Source organism: Sorex fumeus, unplaced genomic scaffold (genome assembly GCF_029834395.1).
Source record: "Sorex fumeus unplaced genomic scaffold, SorFum_2.1 ptg000029l, whole genome shotgun sequence".
NCBI lineage: Eukaryota > Metazoa > Chordata > Mammalia > Eulipotyphla > Soricidae > Sorex > Sorex fumeus.
This window is the reverse complement of record NW_026606086.1, coordinates 1,668,790-1,683,134: the sequence shown is the minus strand read 5'-3', so window position 1 is coordinate 1,683,134 and position 14,345 is coordinate 1,668,790. Positions and strand designations below refer to the sequence as shown.

General features: G+C 54.5%; 1 pseudogene; it reads left to right on the top strand.

The window, feature by feature from the left end:
* The window catches only part of LOC130024577 (vacuolar protein sorting-associated protein 33A-like), a 174,966-nt pseudogene that overhangs the window by 29,553 nt on the left and 131,068 nt on the right, over positions 1 to 14,345 (top strand).

Sequence of the window (14,345 nt, the reverse complement as noted above, 5' to 3'; positions counted from 1 at the left end):
GGTATAGATGGCATGCACTTGCACGCGCCAGCAGGACAGACCTGCAATTAGGCCGCCCTGGGGCATGTTTCCTCGGGTGGCCCCATCCTGAGTTCAGTTCGGGCTGGCAGTGGCAGGAGGCGTCCCGTGGGCCAGGGCAGGGAAGCCATGCGTGAAAAGCGTGACCGTCCTACGCTCGTGCGCATCTAGTGACTCAAAGCCCAGTGCTCTCCCCTGACAGGAAGTCTCTGGAGTCTCACTTGGGTGTCCCCTCCCGTGCAGGTCATGTAAAGCTGCCACCCGAGAAATTCGCCCTGAAGAGGCAGGGTGACGGGCAGGACCTGCCCACAGAGTCCAAGAAGCTGCCGCTGAACTCAGCCGAGGAGCTCTACGCTGAGATCCAAGACCGCAACTTCAACGCCGTGGGCGCCGTGCTCAGCAAGAAGGCCAAGGTGATCTTGGCCGCCTTTGAGGTGACTGGGGCCTGGCGCTAGGCGGCAGGCGGGCTGTGGGCGCCCGGGGAAACGTGGTGCCAGGCCCTCTCCTGGTGTCAGGTCCTTTGCCAGTCATCATCTGCACTCCCTGTCCCTCCCACCTTCCTCCCAGCTGCTGGCGGTGGCGGCATCTCCACTAGCTCCTGCATCTAGGGAATCCGGGTTCAGCCGGAGCAGGCTGGGAAGGCGTGTGATAATGAGAGCACAGTCCCCGGCCCCCAGCTTCGTTAGCACCTCGCGCCCTCCTGCTGCTCATTTATTCCTGGTTCAGCTCACTTTTGAAACCTGAATCAGTAAAATGATAGAAGCTGAATTTTTTAACTCTGGGGGAAGTTTTTAAAAATCACTTTTTCCCTTGAAGGGTGATTTCCTGATTTCATCTTTTTTAGGAGTTATCTCCACAATATCAGTATTTGTATTTCTTTGGGTTTTTTTTTTTGGTTGTTTTTTGAGGGGAGGCACACCCAGAGGTGCTCAGGGCTAACTCCTGGCTCTGCGCTCAGGGATCACTTCTGGTGGGCTGAGGCAACCTCATGGGATGCTGGGGATCGAACCCAGGCTGGCCGCATGCAAGGCAAGCACCTCGCCACTGTTCTGTCACTCTGACCCCATGGTTGTTGTATTTCTGAAGTTGCTTTTGTCTCAGTTGGGTTTTGTTCCTCAATTTTTTATTTCCTCACCGTGACTTATAAAGCTATGGATAAGAAGTGTCAGGCATTCACTGTTCCAGCTCCAAGCTCGCCATGGTGTCCAGTTCCCTCCCTTCCCGCTGCCAGTGCTCAGGGCTGGCTCCTGGCAGGCCTCGGGGTTCTGTGGGGAGGCCGGGCACTGAGCAAGCGCCTCCCACACTGTATAGCTTGGACCCAGTAAACGTTTTACACTTGATTTGCTATTGTTGAGGTCTCAGGCTATACGAGCGTTAGCTTTTGTGGCTTCAAGGCACAGTTTGCTGAGCTCCACATCTGTGGCAGGAACCATGCAGTGTCAGGTGTGGCCTGCGTGGGCCCTGGGCTCCCTCCCGTCCACATGGTCTCCCAGTGCTGCAGGATGTGGCTGTCGCAGTACCTGGACCCACCAACCTGCCTTTTCTATTTTCCTGTGGCTGTGGGATCTGGTTATAGCCTAATTCGTTTTGTGTCCATTTCTCACACTAAAAATTAATTTGGGGGAGCCGGAGTGATAGCACAGCAGGTAAGGCGCTTACCTTGCATGCAGCTGACCTGGACTCACTCCCCAGCCTTCCATGTGGTCCCGGTGCATGCCAGGAGTGATCCCTGAGTGCCAGGCCAGAAGGAAGAGGGCAGAGCCATGCGTCAGCTCTGCACCACCAGGTCTGATCCATAAAGCTGTAGGGGCGGGGGTGGGGGGGAGAGAGAGAGAAGGAGAGGAGAGAGATTGGGGAATTGGGTAGAGGGTGGAGATGGCAGGGCTGAGCAGGGTAGGCTGGAGCACACTGTGTTTCTCCCCAAAGTCAAATCCAGGATGGCAGCGTGGAGGACGTTTGCCTTTAATGCGGCCAACCCAGGTTGTGATCCCATTGGGCAGAGAGGAGTTGGTTGACTCCAGGTGTCACTCTCGAATCCTCCGCAGAACCCCACGGACATCTCGGCTATGCCTCCCTCAGCATGCGGCTGGCCCAGCTGCTCTCCCGGCCTGGTTGGCGCAGAATCGAGGAATTTCTGCACATCCTCCCGGGTCCCCACTTCGAGGAGTGGCAGCCGCTGCCCAGGTGCCTGCAGAAGAAACGTAGGTTTGTGAGTGATTTTGTTTTCGTGACCCGCCTTTCCCCTTGATTGAGTCTTGGCAAGACCTGAAGACTTTCATCTTACATTCTCATTTTTAGAAATAAAATTGCTTACATTTTTCATTCAAACTCTTGAGGTTCTGCAGTGTGACCTCAGGGCTGGGTGCAGGGTGTGCGGGAAATTCAGTTTCTCCCACACGCCCGTCCCAGCCTGTTTCCTACTGGTTATTTTCAGCACATATTTATTTGTTTGCTTTGCTTTGGTTTTTGCTTGGGGCTTCACCTGGTGATGCTCAGGGATTACTCTTGGGGGTCCTCAGGGGTCCATATTTGACTCTTTGATGCCTGGGAAGCACCTTCGCACTGAACTATCTGTCGGGTCCCCGGGACATTTTCTTTTTTAAATGTTGTCTTTTTCTGAAAGGTGGATTTTTGTTTACAAATATGATTTTATATGTTTTGTTTATTATCTTTATGACAGGGAGCACTTCTGAAAAATTTCTCATTCGAAGTGTCAGCTTGGCTCTTAGGGGCGCCCGGGCCAGAACTCTGGCTCTATCTTCTGTGCGGTGAGGTTTCTCCATGATTAGTCCCTTAAGAGTATCTGTAGACCCAAAAGCATTGATTTATGTGAGTTTTCAACGAGATGTTTTTCCTATGGCATATTCTTCACTGGAAATAGGGAAAATTGGGCATGGCTGGAGTTCTGGCAGGCCGAGTGAGACCCACACCCCCCAAGTGGGTAACCACCATCTAGAGTGTGCGACCCTCAGCCTCAGCGAGAAAGGGAGGGAAAGGGAAAATAAATACTGGAATGAAGGGGAAGATGCAAGGGGGAAACACATCGGCTTGATAATGTCTTCTAAAAACAGCATACCAGGGCCAGAGAGATAGTAAGGTGGGTAGGGCACTTGCCTTGCCCCTGGCAGACCCGGGTTCGTTCCCAAGCACCCCATACGGTCCCCCAAGCCCGCCAAGTGTCACCCCCAGTGCCAAGCCAGGGAGTCAGCCTGAACCCGTGCACTTCCCCAACGCTTCCGGTGCCTGTCTGCGCCCTCTGCGCCCTCTGCCATTGGAAGCTTGTGCAGGTGTGTTTGAGATGTGACCGCGTTTCCCTGCTTTCTTGGGTGTGTGCGTTGATTTGTGGTACTGCTGCTGCTGGTCTCAAGACACGACCTTTCTAGAACGCAGGTGCATCACCAGATTTCCGGGCACCCTTTCCCCTCAGCATGTTGGTCTCAGCAGCACCTTAAGAGAAAGAACCCGGGCCTCGCTGTGCCATCGCCCCTGTGGTTAACATAAACAAATTTTTTTAAATACGGAATTATGGCTGGAGCGATATTACAGTGGCAGGGCGTATGCGTTGCACGCAGCCAACATGGCCAACCCGAGTTCGATTCCTCCACCCCTCTCGGAGAGCCCGGCAAGCTACCAAGCGTATCTCGCCCGCCCGGCAGAGCCTGGCAAGCTCCCCGTGACGTATTCGATATGCCAAACTCAGTAACAACAAAGTCTCCAATGGAGACGTTACTGTGCCCGCTCGAGCAAATGGACGAACAATGGGAGGGCCTTTACTTTTTTCACTTTACTTACGGATTTCTGGGTGGTGTGGAGATAGCTTAGAGGGCTAGAGGCCCAGCATCACCTGGGGAGCCCCGGGTTCAGGACAGGAGGGACCCACACACCACCAGTTATGACCCTAGGGGCTTTTAAAGAGGAATTGCAAGGGCTGGAGCTATATACATTCGGAGGGCATTTGCCTTGTACGCAGCTGACCCAGGTTCAATCCCCGGCATCCCATATGGTCCCCGAAGCACCACCAGAATAATTCCTGAGTGCTGAGCCAGGGGTATCCCCTGAGCCTCGCTGGGTGGGAGTTGTTAGAGGTGTCTCTGTAGTAATACGCCGTTTTTCAAAATGAATGTTTTGTTTGGGTGCTCGGGGCTGGGCAGGGCCGGGCAGGAGCCGGCTTAGCTGTCCGCAGGCAGACACAGTTCCCGCTCTGAACAGTCACCTGGGCCCCTGAGCAGTTCGAAAGATGCCCCCTAATGCTTTCCTTCCCCTGAGTCATCCTCTCTGCTCTGCTCCAATGCAGAGTTTCAGGTTGTTTTCTGAGGACTCTTTGGACATCCTGACCACGGTGGCTTAGACTCAAGTGTGAGGCTGCACCCCAGACCTGGCGGACCTATCCTACGGAATCTTTGGGGATGTTATGCTCACTCTGGGCCACTCTTTGGGAGGTGTCCCTCTGCACCCCGCCCCCAGTCTGCACATCTCCACGGTGTTATATTTTTATTGTTAATTTTTTCACCCGGTGATGCACAGGGGTTACTCCTGGCTCTGCACTCAGGATTTACTCCTGGCGGTGCTCAGGGGACCATGTGGGGTGCTGGGATTCGAACCCACGTTGGCTGCATGCAAGGCAAATGCCCTCACTGCTGTCCTATCGTTCCAGCCCCAATACTAGAAGCTTCGACCTGGGATTCTTGTTCCTTCGGGTCTTTTGCATGGAAGGGCGGGTGTGAGTCAGAACTGAGCGACTGTGGGCGTTGGGGGGATTCTATAGCATGTGGGGTGCCCGTGAGTCTTCCGAGGCATGTGAGGTCGCCCCTGGCAGGTTCTGCAGGGCAGCTGGGTCTAGGACCTGGGTTAGGCCAGAGACCCGCCTCACCTCCGGTCACCTTCTCTCAGTCCTGTTTGCCGGCTTGCTCTTCTCTTCGAGCTCTTGCTAACTCTGATTTTTCCCCCTTACATGTGACAATTTCCTCTATCTGGATATTTTGAAGTTGAATGCCAGTGTGAGGTGGGTGACTGGGCTGGCTGATGACAGTGAATAGATGCCGTTTGCATATGTCCTGTGCCTTCAGGCTATATATAGTCTTGAACTGTGTCTGCAGCTCCTGACATTTTGTTTGGAATGAAAGACTGATTTTTATGTAACTTCCTCATAGAACGGTGTGTGGTGCTGCCCATCACGCCACAGCTCCCAGGGCTGGTGTTTCCCTGTCCAGAAAATGCTGGACAGACGTGAGCCAAAGCTCTAGCTGGGAGGAAGCATTTGTACCGCGGGATGAAATAGAACCGCCTTTGAGTCAAGCTGACATTTTCAAGAGATACAAAACAGACTTTCCCCCCCCCCCCCCCCCATTTTTAGTACCAGAGCAGATAATCCCCTAAGGTTATTTGCTTCCCTGAAAGATATTTAGCTTGCCCTTTCAAAGTTCATTTAGAGCAGATCTTGGCGTTCAATCAGAGGTGGGTGGTAACTGAGGTCAGAGTGTTTGCTTATTTGTGGCCTTCTTTGTCTCTTAAGAGGAACCGTAGTTAGAGGCCACCAGAGAAAACAAAACACAAGCACCTGCTTCCTCCCAGCTTGGTTCCTCTGTTCTCAACCCCCGGCCATTTGTCTATACATCTTCCCCAGAACAGGCGGGGGACAGAGGTAGAGGGAAGGTCTGAGAAGCCCCTGCATGGTGCTCCCTGAGCAGTGCTCCCCATCTTTGTGGCTTCTGTTGAGGTTCTGAAATGAGTCATCAGGTGCTAGTGACAAATGTGTCATGTATGGCGTGACACAAAGATGGAGTTTGTGCCATCAGTCCCTAGGGTGGGAGGAGGGAGCATCGGGTTTTGGGGGTCAGTGGCAGGAGGATGTGACCCATAGCGTGTCGGCTTTATCTCGGGTGGGGGAAAACGGATCGTTTGGGGAGAAGTGTGCTTGGGGTACAGATTTGCCGCGTTTTTCTGGATTTCTCTCTCTCTCTCTCTCTCTCTCTCTCTCTCTCTCTTTTTTATGTAGGAGTACTGCTATTTATCCAGCCACTGATTAGCTGATTGAATTGTGCATGAACTCCACCTTACTTTTTTTTTCACTTTTTATGATTTTATTTATTGAATCACCGTGAGAGCAGTTAGAAAGCTTTCAGGTCTAAGTCTCGGTCATACAATGAAACACCCGTACCTTCACCAGTGCCCATTCTCCACCCCCAACAACCCCAGTATATCCCCATCCCACACCCTCCCCCTACCAGTGGGGCAGATGATTTCCACATTACTCTCTCTCTACTTTGATCACATTCAATATTTTGACACCAGACCCACCATTATTATTTGAGATTTTGCCCCAACACTCAGATCTGCTGAAAAGGCAACAGTAGACAATTTGTTTTCTATTGCTGGTTATGAATAACATATGATGTTTCGTGGCTGCAGTACTGGCCGCACGATTTTGAAATTCTGACATTTGAACACTTAAATCTGGAGGGAGTTCTGTCAAAACCTGTTGGGTTCCCGAGAATTGCTCCTGAGTCTCTGGGATCATGGTCGTTAAGCAGCTTGATCAGGAGCCAGAAAGGCCGTTCGCGGGCAATGACTTGGGGTCTCTTGGGGACGGGGAGGACAGGACTGGCTCCAACCCCATCCTGTGAGGCCCAACAAGTTTTGTCACTGAGGTCCCAAGCCTGTCTGTCCAGTGGCCTCTGGAGGATGGCGGCCACCGGGCCACCAGAGGGAACAGGCCAAGGCACGAAACCGTGGGCCCAGCACTGCAGGGACCAGACGCATTTCTGCCAAAAGCCACTGGGTTTCGAGATTTGTTTCTGAGTCTCTGGGATCATGGCCATTAAGCAGTTCAATCAGGACCCAGAGAGGCCATGCCTCCAATGATCTAGCTGAGCCGGAGGTGATTTGTGGGTGTGTTTCCCACATACCTAACTTTTGGCCATTTACTTTCTTGGTAAACTTTGCCCCAAGTTTTTGGGGTCTGGCCAAAGGCACAACAGCAATTTTGGGGTATCTGGAAGTGTGGAGGCGCCATCAGGCTGCTGATGCACTCGCCTCACAGGTACAGTGATTTTTGTTTCATGGTTTGTGTTTTTATGTAGGACTACTGCTATTTATTCAGCCACTGATTAGCTGATTGAATTGGGCATGAACTCCACCTTACATTTTTTTCCATAATTTTCTTTCTTTCTTTTTTTCTTTCTTTCTTTCTTTCTTTCTTTTTTCTTCTTATATTTATTTATTGAATCACTGTGGGAAAAGTTACAAAGCTTTCAGATTTAAGTCTCAGTCATACAATGATCAAACACCGTCTTCTTCACCCTTCACCAGTACTCATTTTTCACCACCAAGAACCCCCATATACCCCACCTCCCACCCACCCAATGCCTATGAGGCAAATGATTTCTAACTAACTCTTCTCTACATTGATTACATTCATTATTTCGACAAAAGATGCACCATGATTGCTTAGAATTTACCCCCCAACAATCAGAATGGCTGAAATGGCATTGTGAAATACATTGTTTTCTATATAAGGTTCGGAGTTCCGGGGCTGGAGAGATAGCACAGCGGGTAGGGCGTTTGCCTTTCACGTGGCCAACCCGGGTTCGAGTCCCAGCATCCATATGGTCCCCTGAGCAATGCCAGGAGTAACTCCTGAGTGCAGAGCCAGGAGTAACCCCTGTGAGTTCAGAGCCAGGAATAACCCTTGTGCATCGCCAGGTGTGACCCAAAAAGCAAAAAAAAAAAAAAAAAGTTTGGAGTTCCTCCCCTCCAAGTTTCGCTCAGCAAGCAGAAGGAAAGCAAAGAGCTTGGGCCCGGTGGTTGATGCAGATTGCTGGGCCAGGCCGTCGATCAAGGGAGATTTGGGGATCTCTGGGACCCATCCTCGGGCCCAGTGCTCTCCAGGGCCCCTAGCTTGGTCGTGTCCTACGAGTTGGGGGCGAGCCTGGCCTTTGGGCTCGCGTTGTGTTTGGACGGGCAGGTGGGGTGTTCAGGGCCCAGCTGCTGACACCTGATCCCGCCCTGGCCAGGTGGGAGGAAGGAGATTGGCGGCTGGCCCCTGAGATGCCCAAGATAACCAGACAAGGAGATAACCAGAGTCAATCCCAGTCGAGTTGGGTGATAGGCTGAGATAATGCACCGAGCCGCTGAGGCAGATCCTGTCTGGAGACACTCGGGCACCTTGATCGCAGGCAGGCCTTACCTGGCGGGGGGCGGGGGCGAGTGGGCACCAACCTCGGTGTTTCCGTGGCTCGGAGCTTCCGTGCCCTTCCGCTTGCTCTGCTGTAGTTTTGTTTTTGGGTCACACCTGGACGTGCTCCGGGGTCACTCTTGGCTCTGCACTCAGGACTTACTCCTGGAGGTGCTCGGGGGTCCCTATGGGATGCCGGAATTGAACCCGGGTCAGTTGTGTGCAAGGCAAATGCCCTCCCCGCTGTACTAGACTTCTGGCCCCAAGGCCCAAAACTTAAAGAAAAATCCTTGCTGGGGTTTCCCCGTCCCTGGCGTCCTGTCAGCCTCGTGGGTCTGCACACGGCTTGTGCGACTGCCTCGAGTGGCCAGTGACAAGGGCGCCCGCGTGTCCTCCTGCTCCCCAGGGCTGCTCTCTGCCCGGTGCTCCTGGCCCTGCAGCCCTCAACTCCTGCCCTGTGTTCACTCCTCCTTTCTGTGGTGTCCCCCTCCTCTCTCGGTGGCCCTCCCCCTGGGGTCACCCCCCTTCCTGCGTGGTGCTGGGACAGCAGAGCTGCCGGGTTTGTGCCGGCTTTGTGCCAGGTGCACGGTTGACCCCGGGGGTTTGGATTCAGGACCTCCTGCTTGTGAGGCAGTGCTCAAAACCCCCTCTTGTACATTCCTCCCCTCCAAGCTGAAGGAACGGACTTGACCCACGTTCAGGCTCACACTTCTGCTTCCTGCCGAATCACTGCCGGCTGCTAGCAGGCCAGGACCCGTGTGCCACGCCTGTGTGAAGCAGGGACGTTCCAGGGCGTGAGCCTGCTAGCGTCTTTGTCATGGACACACGTGGTCCCATCACAGGATTTAGGGTCAGGGTCCAAACACAGGAGCATGGGGGTGGGGGGATGGGGGCTTGTTCAGGCCGGAGACTCTACTAGGCTCACACACAGCATTGAGTGCTCAAGTCTCAGGGAGACAGTGAGGCTCAAACACATTTTCTTTTGCGCTGTTTTTTTCTCTTTTTTTTTTTTTTTGGCTTTTTGGGTCACACTGAGTGATGCTCAGTGTTGCCTAATGACCAAGTAAAAGAATGCTTGATTTTTCATTCCCCCTTTGTCCTGCTCAAAGCTGGGCAACTTCCCAGTACAGGAGGTTTCAGTTTGGGGAAAATGCACCCTCGTAAATGATTTGTAAATGGTGTATGAGGAACAGCACAATCTTTGCAGTTATGTCAAAGCTATATCAAAGCAGGTCGTTCTGACCAATAGCATTATGCCGAAAGGGTCACCAGGTGGCTGACCAACAGTGCATGGCTCTGCTCATTGTCCCATCCACTTTCCCACGTCCCATCCCCTTTCCTTCTTTTGGGTGGGCTGTGGAAACATACTTAAGTCTGTACTTATGCTCTGAATAAACGCACGCATTCATGCCATCTCCTGAATGACGAACCCTGTGTGACTCGAGTGCTGATTTCACCCTGACGGCCTTCCCCTGGCTCGGCCCCGCAGCGCCGGACGTGGCACTCAGGAATTACTCCTGGCAGTGCTCAGGACTGGTGATCGAATCTTGGTCAGCCGTGAGCAAGGCAAACCCCTCTCCACTGTGCTCTCATTCCAGCCCCTCCTTTTGCATCTTTTTGTGTTTTTTCAAAATTGATTGATTTCCAAGTAGCGTTTGCTGGCCCTGACGTTCTCTGCAGAGTCCCTTGTTGCACACTGTGTTTCGTGGGCACCTTGACATGAAGACTTGGCGCTTGCCTGCTGCATGGCTGACCCCATAGGTCCTCTGAGCACCGCCAGGAGTGATTCCCGAGTGCAGACCCAGGAGTAACCCTGAGCACTGCCGAGTGTCCCAAAAAACAAAAGGAAAGAAAGAAAATAGGTATCCTTGCCTGGAAGGGTACCCCAGGGCCAAGGAGCCTGCCTTGCCTGTGGCTGACCCCACCCCACCCTGTACGTCCCTTCCCACCCAGGTCCTGCCAGGATGAGCTCCCATGACTGGATCAGAGTCAGTCCTAAGCACCTTCTGATGTCCCGTCCTCAGCCCCCAGGTTAGGTCACTCCGCCCTCCCCACCTCCCCCCCACTCCCCGGTTCCCGCTCACTCATCCTCGAGGGAACCCGCACTCATTCAGCTTGTGCTCCCATCCGGAGCAGGCCAGGCCATACTCCTCTGTACAGCTCTCAGGCCTTAGTGGGCTGGGCCACTCCCTGGCCACGGTGCGGCCGGTGTTGCTCACAGCACTGGGGTCACAGAGAGCAGGGCTGTCAGGGTCGAACTCAGGGCCTCTGCCCTGTCGCTCTGCCCCCCCGCCCGCCCCCCCCCCCCCCCGGCTCACAGATTTCCTGGCCCGGCTCCTGAGGAGGGCCCTGGGCAGGGTCACTGGGTCCAGGTCCCACTCGGGGGATGCTGAATGACCTCTGTTGGAGACCTGTAACTGACAAACATTTGTCAAAAGTTTTCTGAAACCACTTTCACAGGGCCCGGGGATCCAGAACTGGGCCCCGCAGGGACCAGAGGCTCGTTGGCCATGTAGTGCTGATGTCTCCCGGGCAGCCCTCCGGAGCCTCAGCCAGACACTGACATCACGAAGGGTGGCGCCTGCCCCTTTAAGAATGGCCCATGATGCCCTCCTCCTTGCTGAATTCTAGTTCTACCTCAGAAAATTCTAGACTCCAACTGCCATTTTCAGTCTCTCCACGAGACTGGCACGAGCCTGTTTGGCAGAGCTCAGTACTGAAGCTGCGAGTGCAGTGTGACACAGGTGAATCTGAGTCTCTGGGCTTTCTGCCCGCGTGCGGGCGGCTTTTTTCTCTAACAGTTCTTTAGTGTATGATAGTTTTTAATCTTTAGTTAGTTTAAGTTTTTTTACTAGTTATATATATATATATATTTTTGGGTGGGGTGGGGGCGGGGTGGGGTGGGGTGGCTATACCTGGCTGTGCCCAGGGGTGACCTTGCCGGCTAACGTCCCTGTGCTGACGGAGATCGAGCCCAGGACAACTGGATATAAGGCAAGTGCCCTCCCCACTGTCCTGCCTCTCTGCCCCTTGTGGACTTCTCTATTGAAATATGGAATGACTCTGAAGTCAGTGGGCCCTCATGGGGGGCTGATGAGAAGCACAGGAGAAGATATCACTCCCCCGGGACTGGCTGGAGCGCTGGCACTGCTGAGTGCAATGAGCCCTGCCAGCCCCATGGTGCCCACTAGGCCTTCCCGGGGTCTTGGGCCGGAGTGAGGGGTTGCCCTTTTCAGGTAAAGGGAGTCGATCATCGACCTCCTCAGGCCCCCGGGCCTTTGTCCTCCTCGCAGAAAAGCATTTCAGGAGATGAGCATGAAGCAGAAACATTTTATTTGGAGGCCTTTAGGAAGGGGAAGGAGGGAGGGAGTAACACGCTCGAGAGAGAGTGCGGCTTCTCCAGAGGTGCGGAAAGCCACTGAACATGTTATGTTGCTAGGTTGCATTCGGTCTGAAAGTCCACACCTCAGGAGGGGAGAAGCCCGTGACATGATGGACCTCATAGGCAAGAGCAGTACCTGGGCTCGGGCACACATGAGCGCCCTCCCTTGGTTCAAGGTGGCTAATCTAGGGATTTCCCCAGGCTGCCCCTGGTGGGAGTTTCTAGCTACCTAGAGTCCGTTGCTAGGGTGGTTGCCAACGGGGTAGAGTTGAGTGGTCCATGGTCCTCTTAGAAATTCCTTTCCTGCCCTTTGTTCCTATTCCCTCGGGGGGTCCAGCCTGCTCTGGGCCTCATAATGTGGGTTAATTTTGACAAGACCTTGGGTCCCGTGCACTCAGGTAGTCTTTTGGTGGCCATGAAGCTTTTGTTGACTTTCTCGGAGTTCCATCGCCATGGGGACGCTTCCCCCATCTACCTGTCTGCCTCAGTTCTGTGGGTTAAGAAATGGAGTTAATACTGGCTTGTGGTTATCCAACCTGGGCAGCGTCACAAGGAATGAAGGAAATGCCGAAAACTCCTTCGCTCCCCTTTGGCACAATTTTTTTTTTCTTTTTGGGTCACACCTGGTGATGCACAGTGTTTACTCCTGGGTCTGCACTCGGGAATCACTCCTGGCAGTGCTTAGAGGACCATATGGGATGCTGGGAATCGAACCTGGGTCGGTCGCGTGCACGGCAAATGCCCTTTTCACTGTGCTATCGCTCTCCAGCCCCCCTTTGGCGCTGTATTGCTGGGCTCTTTTCCCTTGCAGTTCTCAGCCCATAGAAAAAAGTGTGCCTGTTGCTTGCCTTAGCTTCTACGTGTAACCCCGGGCCTCTCACACATGTACATACGCACACACGCACACACAAGACCAGCCATCACTGCTGAGTCGCCTGCCGGCTCGTCAGTGTCTGGACGGGGAGGTGGTCAGTGACACTCGCGGTGCTCAGGGATGATTTCTGGCTCGGGGACCAGGTGCTGGTGAGTGCCGAGGGCAGCGGTCGCGGGTGGCTGTCCATTCGCCTGTCTGGTTCATCAGCTCCTCCAGACTCGCGGTTTGGGTGGAAGCACGAGCAGCCGGGACGCCTGGTCCTGCAGTTTCCAGCGTGATGGATGCGTGCGGGGATGCTGCCAGTTTTGCCAGTTTAGCCAAAACAGGGTGGAGGGGTCATGCCGTGGGGAGGGGTCATGCTTTGCACGCCTCTGACCCGGTCCCATGTACAGTCCCCCAAGCACATCCCGGAGTGATCCGTGAACACCAAGCCAAGAGTAAGCCCTGAGCACTCTGAATGTGACTCAAAAACGAACCAATGAACAAAGGTGGAAATCGGTTCTATTTCTCTGGTTTTCGATGTTTTTGCTTGGGGCGTCACAGGGAGGTCGCACACAAAGCACCCTTCCCCCGGTGCTCCAGCCCTGTTTGTCAGCATTCCCGTCAGTGTCCAGCGCTGTGATTCTGTTTTGCTCTGTGTCCCGGGAGCCAAGCGTCAAGCCAAGGCATAGTGAAGGAGAACTGGAAGATCGAACTCTGCTAAGATACGAGAACAGTCATTTTCCTTTAGCTGGTTTCTGGCTTAATTGTTCTCCAGCGGTGGGGTTGCCAGTGCTCCGCTCCCACACCCATGGGGCAGCGACCCCCTCGCCACACCAGGTGGCTGGCCTGGGTCAGAGATTCCCGGGGGTGTGGTCAGCCAGGCCACCGGTGACAGCGAGTGGGTGTGAATGCCGCTGCCTTGCATGGACACTGAGCAGCAGCGTCTGCTCACCCTGTAGGGGTTGCGGGGGGAAATGGCACTTTGACCTTTGGGGTTTCTTCAGGAAATCCCGACTCTGAAGCCAGAATGTTCGTTTGCGGGGGTGGGGGCGCTGTGCGCAGTCCAGGGTGCCTGACCCACGTCCCTCCATCCCTCCTGCAGGTGGGAGGCATGGAGGCCGGTGTGGTGCGCTTCCTCGGGGAGACGGACTTCGCCAAGGGGGATTGGTGCGGCGTAGAGCTGGACAAGCCACTGGGCAAGAACGATGGTGCCGTGGCCGGAAGGAGGTGGGTCCCCCTGCCCCCCAGACAGCCTGGGTCCATGCACGGTGCCCGGGAGGCGCTGAGGGGACTGCAGGCCACTTCACTTGGTTCTTAGGCGGGGCCACTTCCGGTGGCACTCGGGGACCCTGCAGGGATGTGGGTACAGCCTGGGGCCCCCATATGCAGCTGTGCTCGGGCCGCAGGAACCCCCCGGGCCTGCTGTCACCCTTCAGATGCCGGGGAGGCTGCTTGGAATCGCCCTTGGTTTGCGTGGTGGGGGTGGGCGGCATGCGAGCGAGTGTGGGTGTGAATGTATGAGGGAGTGTGTATGTGAGCGTGTGAGTGTGGGGCTGTGAGAGTGTTGGTGGGGACATGGGCATGAGAGTGTTGGTGGGGGCGTGGGCATGAGAGTGTTGGTGGGGGTGTGAGCGTGTTTGTGGGGGAATGAGAGCGTGTCAGTGTTGGTTTGAGGGCGTGCAAGTGTTGGTTGGGGTGTGCGTGTGTGTTACTGTGGGGCTGTGGGTGTGTGGAAGTGTTGGTTGGGGTGTGAGTGTGTGTGGGTGTGGGAGTGTCGGTGGGGTGCGAGTGTGAGTGTGTGTTGGTTTGGGTGTGAGTATGTGTGTTTCTGGGGAGTGAGTGTGTGTGAGTGTGGGGCTGTGGACATGTGGGAGTGTCTGTTGGGGTGTGAGTGTGTGTGTTTGATGGGGTGGGAG